The sequence below is a fragment of the Hippoglossus stenolepis genome, chromosome 19 (assembly GCF_022539355.2).
Source record: "Hippoglossus stenolepis isolate QCI-W04-F060 chromosome 19, HSTE1.2, whole genome shotgun sequence".
Lineage (NCBI taxonomy): Eukaryota > Metazoa > Chordata > Actinopteri > Pleuronectiformes > Pleuronectidae > Hippoglossus > Hippoglossus stenolepis.
In genome coordinates this window covers 18,050,395-18,064,816 of record NC_061501.1, presented here as the reverse complement: position 1 = coordinate 18,064,816, position 14,422 = coordinate 18,050,395, and the positions used below count along the sequence as shown (strand labels likewise).

The 14,422-nt window shown below is 42.8% G+C and overlaps 1 protein-coding gene across 1 annotated transcript in view; it reads left to right on the top strand.

The window, feature by feature from the left end:
* Window positions 1–311: 311 nt before the first annotated feature.
* LOC118098246 (cadherin-12) overlaps window positions 312–14,422 on the top strand; it is an 87,074-nt gene continuing 72,963 nt past the window's right edge. Inside the window, exon 1 of the mRNA XM_035141865.2 lies at window positions 312–820. The gene's annotated coding sequence lies outside the window, so the exon portion shown is untranslated. The remainder of the gene's footprint in view (window positions 821–14,422) is intronic.

The window sequence follows — 14,422 nt, the reverse complement described above, 5'->3', positions numbered from 1 at the left end:
TGGACCTTGAAAGGATCCACATGCACACGAGCTCTGGACAAAAGAAACCTTTCCAAGCGTCCGTCCCATTAGAATATCCCCGGTGACCACAGCATGCACCACTGGTTCTGTGTGTGTGTGTGTGTGTGTGTGTGTGTGTGTGTGTGTGTGTGTGTGTGTGTGATTTGGGGGTTGGGGTGCTCGCTAGTTGGACGAGCCCCCAGTGCTCAGGGGACCTGATGAGCTGGAGGTGGGAGGGCGGGGGGGGATTTGCGGCTACTGCCTTACGCTAATGCAATCACGACTGTCGTTCGCCACTGTTGCCACTGAGCCTGCAGCTCCTCTTCCCCACTCTCCCTCCCTCGCTCTCTCCCTCTCACACACTTGCTCTCTCACTTACTCGCTCACTCTCTAATACATGCAGCTTCCCTTCCCTCACTTCACTGCTCACTCGCTCGCTCTCTCTCGCCCTCTCTCTCTATCTCTCTCTCTCTCTCTCTCTCAGTCGTCATTCTGTTGCCGCACGGACACACTCCACACTTTGGTGTGTATTCTCCGGCTATTCCCGAAGCTGTTGTCTCTGTACCTCGCGCGGGGCTTGCACCACCGACCGGCGTCTGTTCCGTTTCAGCGTGGGCTCAAACTGTACACAGAGAGCGGGATAATGAAAGAGAGGCATCAAGGAGGAAAGCAGGGTGAGAGAGGGAATTAAAAGAGGAGTAAAAGCAGCCAAGGAAGAGAGTCTCCTTCTCCTCTCGCGTAAAAGGTGGGAGGACAGTTTGATTCAGTGAATATTTGGATTAAACTGGCTGCGTCTCTGCTCTCTTGTGTCCCACTGAAGGTAAGCCCGTGTATCCTTCTCTAACCTGTTCTTACTCAGCCTGCAGGCGTTTCACATGCACCCTGCTCTTCACCTTCAGAGACATTCAACTGATCTCCAGCAACTGAGCGTCACAGCACAGAAGGGAGCTCTATTCACTTTGTGTGACTGGTGTGTGTGATTCTCTTTGCAAAACACAGTTGAGACACTTGCTTCTAACAGCTGGTTAGAGTGATGAAACGGGGGGGGCTGTGTCCTTGAACGTGTTTCAGCTAAAGGAGTTGGGAGAAACAAGATGCTCGAGCGGTGGTGTTTCTCTCTCTCTCTCTCTCTCTCGTGTGCTTTCTTGTCCTGGCTTGTCGACTCAAGTGAGAATTCACTAAGTGTCAATTAAAGCAGATTGGTTCACATGTCAAGCAACACTCTCCGAACGTGCTGACCCCATTTGTGGAGTTATGTTAGTTCATCTGCATATGAAAAGGCGATGTGGCTTCTCAACTCTGGTGTTGGAGAGTGTTCGCCGCTGATTATCCCACCGATGCACGTCAAGTGGTTTTGGCTTGTTGAGCTAAGCTGTGCGTGGATGAGATGCTACAAACATTTTTCATTTCTCTCTTTAAACATTGATAATGAAAACGGGGACACTATTCATTAACAGTCTGGTCCACATGGAAATAGCAGCTTCAAGGACGGCAGGACGTGTTCCCTCTGAATGTATCACATAGAGCAGAGTCTGTTTACACAGGGCAGGAATAAAACCGTGTGTTCAGTGGAGAGTTAGGGCACAGAGGGTCTGACGGCTCAATCACAGCCTGGAGATTATTCCCCTTGTTTGCATACACTGTACAAGAGCAATTGTATTAGTGGGAGAGGCCATTCTTGTGGTTTGGAAAGGGATTAGAGGGAGGATATCAGAGCGGGCTGACAGAAATCTGATTTGCTGAGAAACGTGGGATCACAGATGCAACCTTGCCCCCGATCCGCAGCAGCAGATGCTTATTCAGATGAGCCAGAGAGGAACTGTGAGGGCACAGAATATAGACATGTACCCCTGAGCGGTGCTGAGCTACATCTGCTATTAACTTATACACCTGATTGTTACATCAGCAGAACCCACTGCAAGTTATTACAACATCACATTTGCATCTCTTCAAATGTTCCGAGGCGACGTTGTACATCAAGTGCCGTGATGCATCAAATGCTCATCTCACATCTGAGCAACTGGCAGTGGGGACAAACACAGGCAGATGACTGCTGCCTTGGAAGACTTTTAAACCAGCGTGCATTACTATTCTTATACCTGGCAGGCTGCAGATTACTCACTTCCCATTCTCAGTAACGTGATTGTGTGGGACATTATTTCCCTCTGACTGAAGAGATACCTTGTGAATGCTAGCACCGCTTTTCAAAGTCAATCCCGTCCTCACTTTACAGATTAGATAAAAAAAAAAAGCTCTTGCCTTCCACTGCTTTAAGCACATCTAATGTAACTCACTTCAGTGTCAGAGACAGCGAGTCCTCTTATCAGCACGCCGCTGAAAACACCTGCTTTGGGAATAATCAAATTACGCTGCAAGGAGTCCACTTCCAGAGGAAAAGAGGAGCTGGACGCTCCCAGAGTACACAGAGGCTACTGTGCAGAAAAATGAGCATTCAGAGAAGGCAGCCACCGACCAGCCAGGTATTATAACTGCATTAGACGGGGATAAATGAAGAGACATGCATGTGCTCTACTCCATGACGGCAGTGCTGGAGCCCGGTTCAGGGAATTCAATTCATCTGAGGACAGAAAGGAAGCGGGAGAAAACATCTTTGTTAGTTTCACTTGTTGACTAACTTTTTTTTTCTGTAGTGTGTCTCTGGTTTCTGTAATGTGTCGACTGGTGTGGTCAGTCAGCATCGCTCTTAGCAGGGGGAAGCTTCTCTACAAGGACAGGAAGCAGCTGCCTATTGTACTGCATTATGAGCAGTGTCACACCACACTGCCTTTCACACTGTACCACACTGCACTCAAGTTAAATCAAGAAGCATGGAAGGATTTGAGCACGTGCAGATTTTTTAACAGCCAATATTTAATTATCCAACTGCGCAATCAGGTTTGATTAGTTTTTAGGATTAATTTAACATTGTGTCAAAAAAAATAAGCTGGATTCTTGTTTACGAGCTCATAAATGACTTTTTATTAAGCCAATGTTTACGATTCAGTCTGTGACGAATGAGATTCAACTCATATTTGGTCCAAACCTGGGGACAAAGTAAAACATGATGTTACACCTCATCGTCTGACATCTGTAAATCTTGAACACTTGTCATGCGGTTGTAAAGTCGACCCACAAACTGTGTGCATGCATTTTGAATGACAGGACCGGCAGCTTTGCGTCTGAATTAAAGCTCACGTCCGCTCGGCTGTCAACGCATCCCTGCGTCTCTTTGATTAGGGTGAGCTGTTATTTATGGACGGTCCGTCGCCTTTATCGTAAGCAGAACTACGGCGATCAGTCATAGAGATGTGCCACCTATCATCGCATTTCGAAGCAAGTGTCCATCAAGAGCCTCGGGCTTAAATAGAATCAATACCTGAGATTATTTGGAGTCTCCAGACTCTCTTTACCGTGGGCTCTTCAATCTCCTCCCCCACTCGATGGACTTGACATCATTCCGCTCTCAATGAGGTGTGTCCTACAGTGTGTCTGTGTGCATGAAAAGTGTGTGTGTAATTCCGCAGCACCACCATCAATTTTGAAATGCAAATCAGACAGTGGATTTGGTTTTCTTCCGTGTGGTTTCGAGGCCAATCTCAGCTGGAACTATTGCACTTGTGTGAACGTGCTTTGTGTCAGGATTCTCCCACATGCAGCAGAGACCCCCGCAGACCTCTAAGACAAGGCTCTCCGCTGCTCTCAGACAATCATCAGCAAGTCCTAAACATCCCAAATTAAAGTCCTACAGTGATGGATGACTCTCAATCTCCAGGAGATATTGCACACGCTTCTCCTCTGAATGATGGGCAACTCCTCCTCACTCCACTCAGCAATTATTTATATAGATTTGTCTCTGTTCGTTTGTCAGCTTTTTTGGACACAGTGTTTCTTCCTCCCAGTTGCAGAAATACCCCGTAGAGATTAAACCTCGGTTTCCGCAGCCTACTGATGCTGAAGCTTCTCTGGAAAGCAAACAAATATCACCTTCCCTGTGGTAAATGTCTGTTGTTTGAAGTAGTAGTGGAAAGAAGGAAGAATACAGTTACCTGAAGAGCCGTGTGAATAAGAGAAAGAGACTTGACTTTGAATTTTTTTTACACATATATATCAAACGTGTCTTTCTTTATTTTTATAAATCACATTCGCAGCTATATTTACAGAAAACTCCAAAGTGAGGTCAGCTCATTGTTGCTTCTCTTCTAAGAGGACTTTATTAATGAATTTCCCACCGTAACTGTTTTCAATACTGCAGAGCAAAGTCTTAAAATACCCCAAAGAGACCTTGGGGCCTTTGTGCCTTTGAATTCATTTGTGCCAGCTCTGTGAGAAATCCAGCACACGTTCTTAAGCCAACAGTGGGCAGGAATGGCTGTGGTCATAAAAAACAGAAATCACTGGAGGCCATGTACAGGCACTAGTACAAGAGGATGATGGAGGGTGTTTCCTTGCCAATGTGTTTACTCTACTATTTATTAAGTTACTCTTTGTTGTGTCGCCATATTTGGCCGGCGCTGAGTAGCAGGTCTCCGCAGCTCGCCAGTTTGAGAAAGACGGGCAATTAGCAGGGTTATCTACTTAATCCCCCGATCCTTTGCATTTGTGATGAAACGCTTTCCACGTGACACACGTTCAATCATCGGGACTCATCCAAACAATAAACCGTCATCTCTGGCTGGACTCTATAACCTTAAACACAACCTCGCCGGTGCCCAATGGCAACTTGGGAAAGATTTCCTGTCACACAGGTGAATGACTATTAGTTTACTGACCCTAGAGGTAGAGGGAGATTGTAATGATTTCTTGAGAGGGTGCTGGGGGGCCTTTCATTATAGGGGCTGAGCAGCGGTGGAGCTCTCTGGCAGGAAAGTGCGAGTTAGAAATAGATATGGAATACTCCATTTTGGTGAATTGATTAAATCTTGCAGGAGACTCCAGGACCATTAACATGACTTTTTTTTTATGAGGGATAATTGCTTCGAGGGATCGATAAAAATTCATAGATGTTTATACGAGGTGGGGTTTAATATGAGATGACCACGGTGATACAGAACTAATTATGGGGGTTGGTATTAGGGATGCAATTAATTATTTCTGATTAGACGTTGTGATTATTATTTGAATAAACGATTACGTGGTGAGTCTCTAGATAGTGACAGAAAATTCAGAAAGATGACGCAAGCTTTATGACAAACAGTCCAAAAGTCAAGTTCACCAGTTGACAACGACATTGTTAGTGAAATTAAATTGCATTTTTGTTTCATAAACGACTTAAACGATAGTTAAATAGTTAATTAAAATAAACATTTCATTAGCTTTTTTCACAAACTCATCAATCTCATGTATGAAATGTGTTAAAAGTCTTTGGAACAGTATATTTCTTATTATCGCTCTAATTAGTCCAAGAATTGTCAGTGGGGAAGAATTTATAATCATGAACGTCCATTAGAGGTGAAAACATAAATACCAGGTGTGATTATTACGTAATGTGTGTTTTTAACAGCAAAAGTAACTTCTGCTAAGAATAAACTTCTATAGACAAACGCCTCAAGTAAATAAAAACAATTTCAGTTTGCTCACCTTTCTATTGTAGTGACAGTTTCCCTTTTCCACTTCTCCAAGACGCCTTTGCAATTAATTCCGTCCTCCACTGTATGCCACATGAAATTTCCACTTTTATTCATCCACGTCAAAACCCATCTTCATTTCATTAAAGGAAAATGTGCTCCTTAAATCACATCATTTCCCAGTGCGGCAGACACCAGCGTCCTGTGAAGCACCTCTCACCAAATGTAACATTTCATATTTTGCTTAACACACTCGAGCAAGTTGCCCTCCCTGGCATATAGAGTAGTTTAAATGCAGCCAGTGCGGCATGAATGTTTGTATATTATATAGTCTATAGCCCATGTGTTCAGTAATGCCATCAGCGTGTTAAATCTATGCATCATTTCAGTCGTGATGGTGTATTTTGTAGACGCAAATCCATTCTATTATTTAAGTAGAAGGAAAGAAAACCCTGCAAAATCACAGTTGTTACTACAACTGACAAAAAGGAGGATATACACATTAGAGAAGTGCTCCGTTTGATTTACAATATGTGAGGTGTAATTCCGAGTGTGTGCAGAGAACGGTGCGTGGAGGTGCCGAAGTTTAATTTGAAATATTTACCAAAGGAAGTCGCTCCTTCCTGGTATCTCCTCCTCTTATCGTTATCATGGCACAGAGGAAAATTACATCATAACTTACTGGAGGAGAACAGAGGCTGAGCTAGCACAACAGCAGGCAATCGTTTGATATGGGAGGACGGCACCACAGAACTCTGTTGCTCTTACCCGTGAAATATCAGTTTCATTTTTATTATCGTCATCAGGGCTGTGAGTCTGCGCCGGGGTCAGGCTGCCAGTCATGTCACCCACTGCTGATATGAGCCAGAGTTACATTAACGTCACTGGCTTTGCTCTCTTTGTACTGACTCATTTAATAACACTGGACTGTTTTTTGTTTTTTTTGTTTGCAATGCAATTTATTTTACTGCTTATTTGAGAAATAAAAAGTGGCACAAACCCGATTGTGCGAGTGAGACTTACTTCGAGTAGACTTTTAAGTACCAGTGGTGCTGTTATGACACCAATTGTTGCTTCAATGCATTGGCTTGTGTTTATTGATTTGGGATTATATATAAGAATATTAAGACTTCACACAACTCATATAAAATATATGATATCTTCCTATAAGCCTGGGTGCCATCTTGGCTCAGCTGATAGTGGTTTTCTCTAAGTGTCTAAAGGCCATTATGCTTTTGTGTTTACTTTTTATTTGAAATAATTGTATAACTGGATTTGTATTTTAAGTGATGAACGTTACGCAAAGTTACGCAACTCCTGTAAGGTAGAAAAACAAACGACGACTCCAGTCAAAAAGTTTAGTTGGAGGAAGAGAATCAAACTGTGAAACTGTGGTGTTTGATGAAAGCATAAGGACAAAGAAACACTTCCCTCTGTATTCATTCATGCTTATCTTCCAACAAATGCCTTAGTGGAAAATGTCATTGGGGAGATAGGGGGACGTTGTCATCTATTTCTTAGTTTACTATTCAGAAGAGTGCCCATTTAACATAAAATCACCCATTCACTCCCCCCCACACCTAAATCACACTGACTCTTAAGGACATCTGTTTTGTGTACAGGGTTTTTGACTTAACAGCTTACCATTTCAAAACAGGCCCCGGCCCTTACGCCTTATATAAACCATGAACCTGGGGAGTGATAAAGCATAGCACTTCTTCGATTAAATAGAATAAGAAATCATCTTGACAGACCCTAGATCTTGGCCTGGGTGAGTCTTCTCATGAGCGAGACTTCCTCAAGGTCAGCATGATCGCACTTTGCTCAGTGTGTGCAGTGCCTGTGATGAATAGGACAAGGTGTAACTGGCGGAGATGGGGAGGGGGGGGGTTGAAGATCCAGCGGGGGTTAATGTATTGTGTTTACCTGTAAATAGAGGCCACACAGAGTGTTTCTCAGTTGTTACTAAGATTAAAGAGGCAACAAGAGCCGAGTGGCTTTTCAATTGTTAATGTCACATGATTTAGAGCGCGCCCCGCTTCCTATTTGTTTGCTGTGGTTCTTCCGACTTTTGATGTTTGTCCCGAACCGAAATAACAGATGACTCGGACCTTTGATTTAGTCCGAACCAAAAGAGGTGGTGTCGGTCTGCAACAGTAGAAGAAGAACAAGTGGAAGGGGTCTCTCCAGAATCTAAGTTGGTCAGGCTTGCACAATTGTTTGTAGTCTTCGCCTCCGACAATATAATGATTGAACGACAAGGACGGTCATTTGGTGCATTTGAATTAATGTCAACTGCTGCATATGAGGTTGTAGATGCTGGTAGAAATAACTTCAATATTGCAGTGGCGAAGAAATGAACGTAACGTCTGTCAACAAACCAATCAATGCTAAGTTCACTTAGATACAAAGATCTTTAGTTCGCTCCTTACATTTCAATGTGAAACCAAAGCTTACCTCATCAAATGAAAAGGAACAAAGACATACAACTTTGAGTTAACCACAGAAATCAAACAAGTCACAGGACCTGTTAGAAACTCTTTGTGGCCTTGAATAGATTTTAATTACTTTAAAGTTTGAGGACTCTGCAAAACAAGTCAATTAAAATATGAACCTGACAACAGTTGACAAAAGTAAACGTGAATCAATTAATTGCTGTTGCTGTAGATGAGGTTGATGCTTCATAGAATTAAAGAAAAAAATATTACATTTAAAGATAATCTTCAAAAGTGCAGACTGCAGTATTTAATATCAAGGTAAACCCAACTGGGAGAGTTAATTTCTGAAAATCACCATGAGGTGCCAACAGAGGCTCTGAGTTTGTGTTCTGAGGTTGGTGAGATATGAGCGTGTGAAAAGGAATCAGACACCACAGCGAAATGAGCAGGGACATGTCATAGGGTCTGTTTACACCCTGGCTCTGGGTATATCTGTGTTCAAGTCTTCCAGTTTCCATGGGAGCATTTTTCCTCACCTTAAAGCCATCGAGGTACCAACACTGGTCAATTTTCGAATATCACCAAAGAGTTCCAGGGCACAGGAAGCCAGGGCTCGAGATGAAGGGCTAGAAAAACCATTTCTAGTGTGCTTCAAAAATATGATGTGAATTTGAAGACTGAAAACAACCAAACTGGTGAGTATCACCGGTGCCATGGCAGCCGGCAGGGAACTGAATCAAAAAGTGGACAGAACTAAAAGGTCTGCTTATTCCAGACGCATTTTTCGTTGGCCGAGTACAGAGAGTAAGATGTAAGGCTTGTGGTTTAGGGGTGAAACTAGATGACTCTGTTGGTTTGTGTGCTTTTGTGTCTGCATACTCGGGGCGCCAGCCTGAATGCATTAGCTCATGCAGATGGTGCTGCTTACACAGGTGCTGCACAGCACTTTGTATCCTGCATCTAATATTAACAACCGCGGTGTAGCATCATCAGCCCGCATGGCTTGGGTCAAAGTTTACTTTGTGAAGGGGCACTGCAGTCGGAAAGCAGTGGCAGTGCATGTACCACTACACGGAGCAGCCCAGGGTTCAAACCCTCACCTGCATGTTCTGTCACTCTACCGTCTCTATCAAATAAAGCAGAAGTAATTAGAGGAAAAAACAAGTTTAATTGGTTAGAACTCGTGTAGGAAACATCGAGTCCTAAATCCAGCAGCACCTGGGAATATAACCTCTGCTATATGACGGATGGCTGCTGATGTGCTTTGGCACAAAGTGCAGGATGCTGCTGCATTTACCCGAGTAAACATCTGCGTCTGTAAGTGTCCATGCACATGCTAAGAAGCCCGGGTGCTGCTGCAGAGCGCCAGGAGAGCTCATTGTTCTTACTTAACCTCCACAGGCTGTTTTAGTTTTCTTCATCAGAGCAGAACAATGAGTCAGAGGAAGCAAAATTCAAGACAAACCCCCAAAGGGTTCGGGGCTCTTAATTTGACAGCTGTGACTTAGTCTGCTGAGTTCCTCTGATGAGTAAGGGTCCCTTCGACTTCACGGTGCGGAGCATAAACAACAACGTGGCCAGTCGTTCCTGTGCGAACGCGACTGACAGATCTATCATCTCTCTTATATGGAGCCATTAATCACTCAGGTTATGTTCAGGAAACTCCTCAACTGGAAATGGATTAGTTTCGATTCAGTTTAATTTAAGGAATTTAGACGTAATGTGTTACATTGTCAATTTTGGACGATTCGGAAAACAGATTGGATGTGTATATAAAACTGAGTGTGCATGTTTTACAGCGATTCAAAAACAGTCAATTTAGCATTTTTAAGTAAAGTCTTTTCAATTTCAATCTATTAAGAGCACATTAGCTCTTAATCCATCATGCATTCACTGGACATTCACAGAAAACCCATTCAAAACTTAGAGAAAACTGAATAAATGAGATTCAAAAAAGACGTCACTACATATGTATGTATATAAAATGTACTTCCAACAGGCATTTCACATTCGTTATAATGATTTACACTGTTTAATTCACTCCTGCATAAAACCATTAACATTTTACCAAAAGAAAGGTAGTTAAAAAGCCACTACAGATGGTAATGCATGAGAAATCAAAACATCACAGCGATATCATGCTTGATATCTGCGTAAAAAGGACAAATAACTCAGACATGTGACTCGTTGGAGAAACACCTGGACGATCTGGCATCTCAACATATGAGCGTGAATTACATAATTAACAGTTGCTTTGGGGAAATCATGATTTGAGGCTTTAAAGCAGTGGAGGTTCGTCACGTCACACAGACGATGTCTCACAGAAGCTGCTCATCAGGCCTTAATCAATTTTTCTTTTCCTTGTGCATAAAGAAATCTGCATATAGATTCATTTTTATCCACTTATACAGCAGACTGTCACTGATCCAAGACAGCCGGTTATACATGCCGTATTTTTCCGGTATTTATAAACACCTTTTCTAGGAATTTATAAATTTGTACACGTTGGGTTCACTTTATTTATGCCCCTCTCCACAGGAATTTTAAAAGAAATTTGATTAAAATCCTGGAAGATTAATTATAAATAAATATGTAAAGATTGGGAAGGGAAGTCAGGGATATTACTTCAAACAAAAGGTGAAAAATAAAGATGGTTTACCCCATTGCCTCCTAGTTTGTGAATACCTGAGCAGATTTTTATATTCACTTCAGCTCACACAATTATGGATAAACAACTTCAATTTTCTGGGGAAGATTTCTGCATTTTTTTTTTTTTTTTAAACCTGCTCCAGTTTAAATACATAGCGATAGCTTCTCAGAGTTTTACTTGCTAACTGGAACTGAATAATGTAGACGAGAAAAAATGCAGTATGTGAAGTTATTCATAAGCCTTTTATAGGCATTGTCAGCATTAGACTCCATCTATTCAATATTTCAATACAGCTTGCAGAGAATAAAGTACAAATGGAAAGAGACTGAGTGAGAAAGTTCCTCCCAGTGGGACTTTTAGGACCAGTATTGTTGCCACACAGACCAAAGATATCACACACTATCTGAAATACAGAATAATCCTCTCTAAAACTCAACCAGAGAGGTGCTTCCATTTCAAAACTGTAATAAAGACTTATTTCCTTCGCCGAATACGCTGCTTCAAATTCAGCAGCCAATATTTTGACTGTTAAATATAGAGTTGCAATAGTCGTACTTCTCACCGGTAGTTTTAAAAGAGTGGCTCTCACTTCCTCACGCGTGCAGACAGAAGCGATATGAAATAAGGGCTTTTAGCACATGGAAAAAACAAAGTGGCACAGACACGACATCAGACAGGAAAGATGCAGCTGCAATTATGAGCCGGCAAAACATTAACTCCTCACTTCTCCACTTGGTGCACGGGACAAATAAATAGTGAGTCACGGCCTCAAATCTTATTTACCCCCTCAAATTTGTATGCTGTGCCATTATGCACCATTGACCCGGTGAGACAGAGCCATTACTGAAAAGACTAATTCTTAATCTAGGATATTGCTTTCTCATTATTCTCTCCCCCTCTGGCCTATTGCGTGATAACTGTTTGATTAAGGCAGTTATGTCACTTGAGAGCCTGGAAGAGCCCACCTTTTAATATTACCTGGCTGACTGATTATGCCAGCACTGCTTGAGGCTAATAATGTTGAACTGCGATGCTCGATTCCGAATGCTGATGAGCCCTCTGTGACAGAATAGCCCTCAGAATTCTCAAATATTGAATCAATAAACAAAGCAAATTAATATTTCCCAAACACTACAAGCTGGATCTCATTGCCAATTCATTTTTAATAGCAAGCACTGAGACTGACTCTGCCCATTTGTTTGCTTAATTCCAAAGTCGGCTGTGTAGGTTTGCAAGGTTGCCTTTCAGAACGGCACGTTTCATGTTGTATCGTTCGTCTGCACTGAAAACTAGACTGTGCAGCACGGGGAAGTGGTGCACTTCAGTGAAATGAAGAGACTGTCATACCTTCAAGAATGCTTTGATTAAACACTGTGGGAATACAGCGAGTGCCACATTAATTAAGTGCTGAAAAACACGAGTGCTGGAGTGGCTGTCTGAATGCTTTTGAGGTCACAGCGAGGCTCAGTCGAGGGTCCATTAGATCAGTTGTGATTTGAGACGAGGGGCAGGACTTCCTGAGAAAGAGGACGGCCACGGCTCTGCTCAGAGACGAAATGCTCTCGGAGGGGTTGAGGTATCAGATGATGAATAAAGACGACTTGTGGCTTCTTACTTACTTACGAAATCCGCTTTCACTTGGAGACAAACATCAGACCTATGGGCCGTGCAGTTCCACCGAGCGAGGAGCGTGCTAAATATAAAAATACTTCCTTCCTAATTGAAAGCACATCACCCTTGCTTCTCCTAATGCTCTGTGCCACATATTGTTTCCAGTAATCAGAGGCAGATGACAGCAGGCAGTGGAAGTGGCAAATAAATGAGATCACAACCGTTTCAAAGCGTTAATCCGGTAGAACATCCACCTCAAAGTCTGGCTCTCAAAGAGACTCCTCTCCCATTTGCACAAAAGGTATCCCAGTTTAAAGTGGACCTTTCTTGCTGGCAGTGAGAGTAATACCGCCAGGCAGCACAGAGTGCATCGCTGCAAACATCAATAGCTCGCAGCGCTGATTGCTAAAGGGGAGGAAGATGAGATTCCATGAGGCGTATCCTTTATATCAAATGCTGTGGTCACCGAGGGCTGCCTCAGGCCGAATCCTAAACACAAGTCTCTCCAGCTCGCAATTGTTTAATCTGCATTAATTAATAAGATTACTGTTATAATTTCCAGTGTGTGCGATGTGCATAATGGCCCATTAGTTTGAGGTGAGGAGATCGGGCCACTCCAGTTTTTTAAACAACCTGCAAAGTCCGCGAAAGGCTTTGAGGAAAATGTTTGTCATTCGGCACGGTGATACTGCAGAAGCTCTCCAACTCTTAGGGACTATATTCATGTGCACGTACTTACTCCGATGCTCACGCTGATGAACACGGCCATTAGGGCAGCACATACACATGGAAAAACACCAACAGCCATTAGCATAACCAATGTGATGATCATAGCTATACATCAGTGAACCCTAATGCTTTTTGAGTTTATCTTTGCTGTGATAATGAGGCTCAGCTTAATGTGACTGTGTGCCTAATAACCCGGAACAAAAACATATTTTTTGGTCTCTCCCCTATAGTTTTATTTTGCAGCACAGCTGAGCGGAAAATGGACAACATGTAGGAGAAAAAGGAAGCAGCCATTTAAACACAAGGTTACAAAAGAGCAGGTTCAGGAGGAGTTGAGGTTGACTGGAGGCCGCGGCGTCGTAACCTTTCTGAGGTTGATTCACTCCCACCACCCCCCTGACAGAGAGTTCAACTGCATCATTTTAGGTTCACTGACTTGGCAAAATCGTTTAATGAAATTAGGTCCAGAGTGCTTCGTCTGGAGGTTTGTTTCAAGGACATAACTCCAATAAAAGGAGAAATAAACCTGGTTGTGCTACTGATATAATATTCAGGCAACCACTTCAAATTTTTTTGCATTAACTTTCTCATTATTAAAAGATAAAATATGCTGCATCTGTCAAAGGGATTTCTACATCCAGAAGAAATACGTTAAACTCCCTGCAGGAGGATTTTACACATCAGTGCACAGAACTGTAAGTTCACGGGCAAATCAATATAATATCAAATGTGTTCAACACGTTAAAATGATCACGGCCCGAGGAAGAGTATTTTAAAAAAGCACATAAACGCCACAGCTGCTTTCACTGTGCGTTTTATCTGTTGATGTCTCAGAGAAGGACGAGCGTGGGGCTGACAGACAGGAGCAAACACAGCTGAAACAAAAAGGTAAAACAAAGAGCATTAGAGCAGATGCACAAGCGACGCCGCACTCGAGAAGAAAGAGAACAAATCAGGCTCCTGGCAGTTTTTTAAAATGTGATCACGCATGCAAGAGGGATTTATTTTTCCTTAGGTTACCTGCCTTTGAATAGAGCAGCTGCCTTGCAAATACACAGTCTTTATGTAGTGTGTTAGTTAACGTGTCAGCTGTCTTCTGTAGTACAACCTTTGTAGAAACCTTTGACTGCAGCAGCCGAACGCCGATGACCAATGGTCGACCGGTCAAACGCTGTCAGCAGATTGTTTACTGGCTTTGGGCAGCGTGTGTCAATAGTGGAGCATAAAAGTGAGATAATTAGCGATGATCACTGGAGTTATTTTACTTTTTCTACATTCTTTCCTCCAAAAAACCTCATAGAAACAAATCCAGCTATTTTTCCCGACAAACTTCTGCTACTTTTACGAGTACTTTACTTTTGTAGCCTTCCCCAGACCTGTGCTTGGACACAATCCTGTCTCTGAGCTCTGCAGGCAGTTCCTTCAACCTG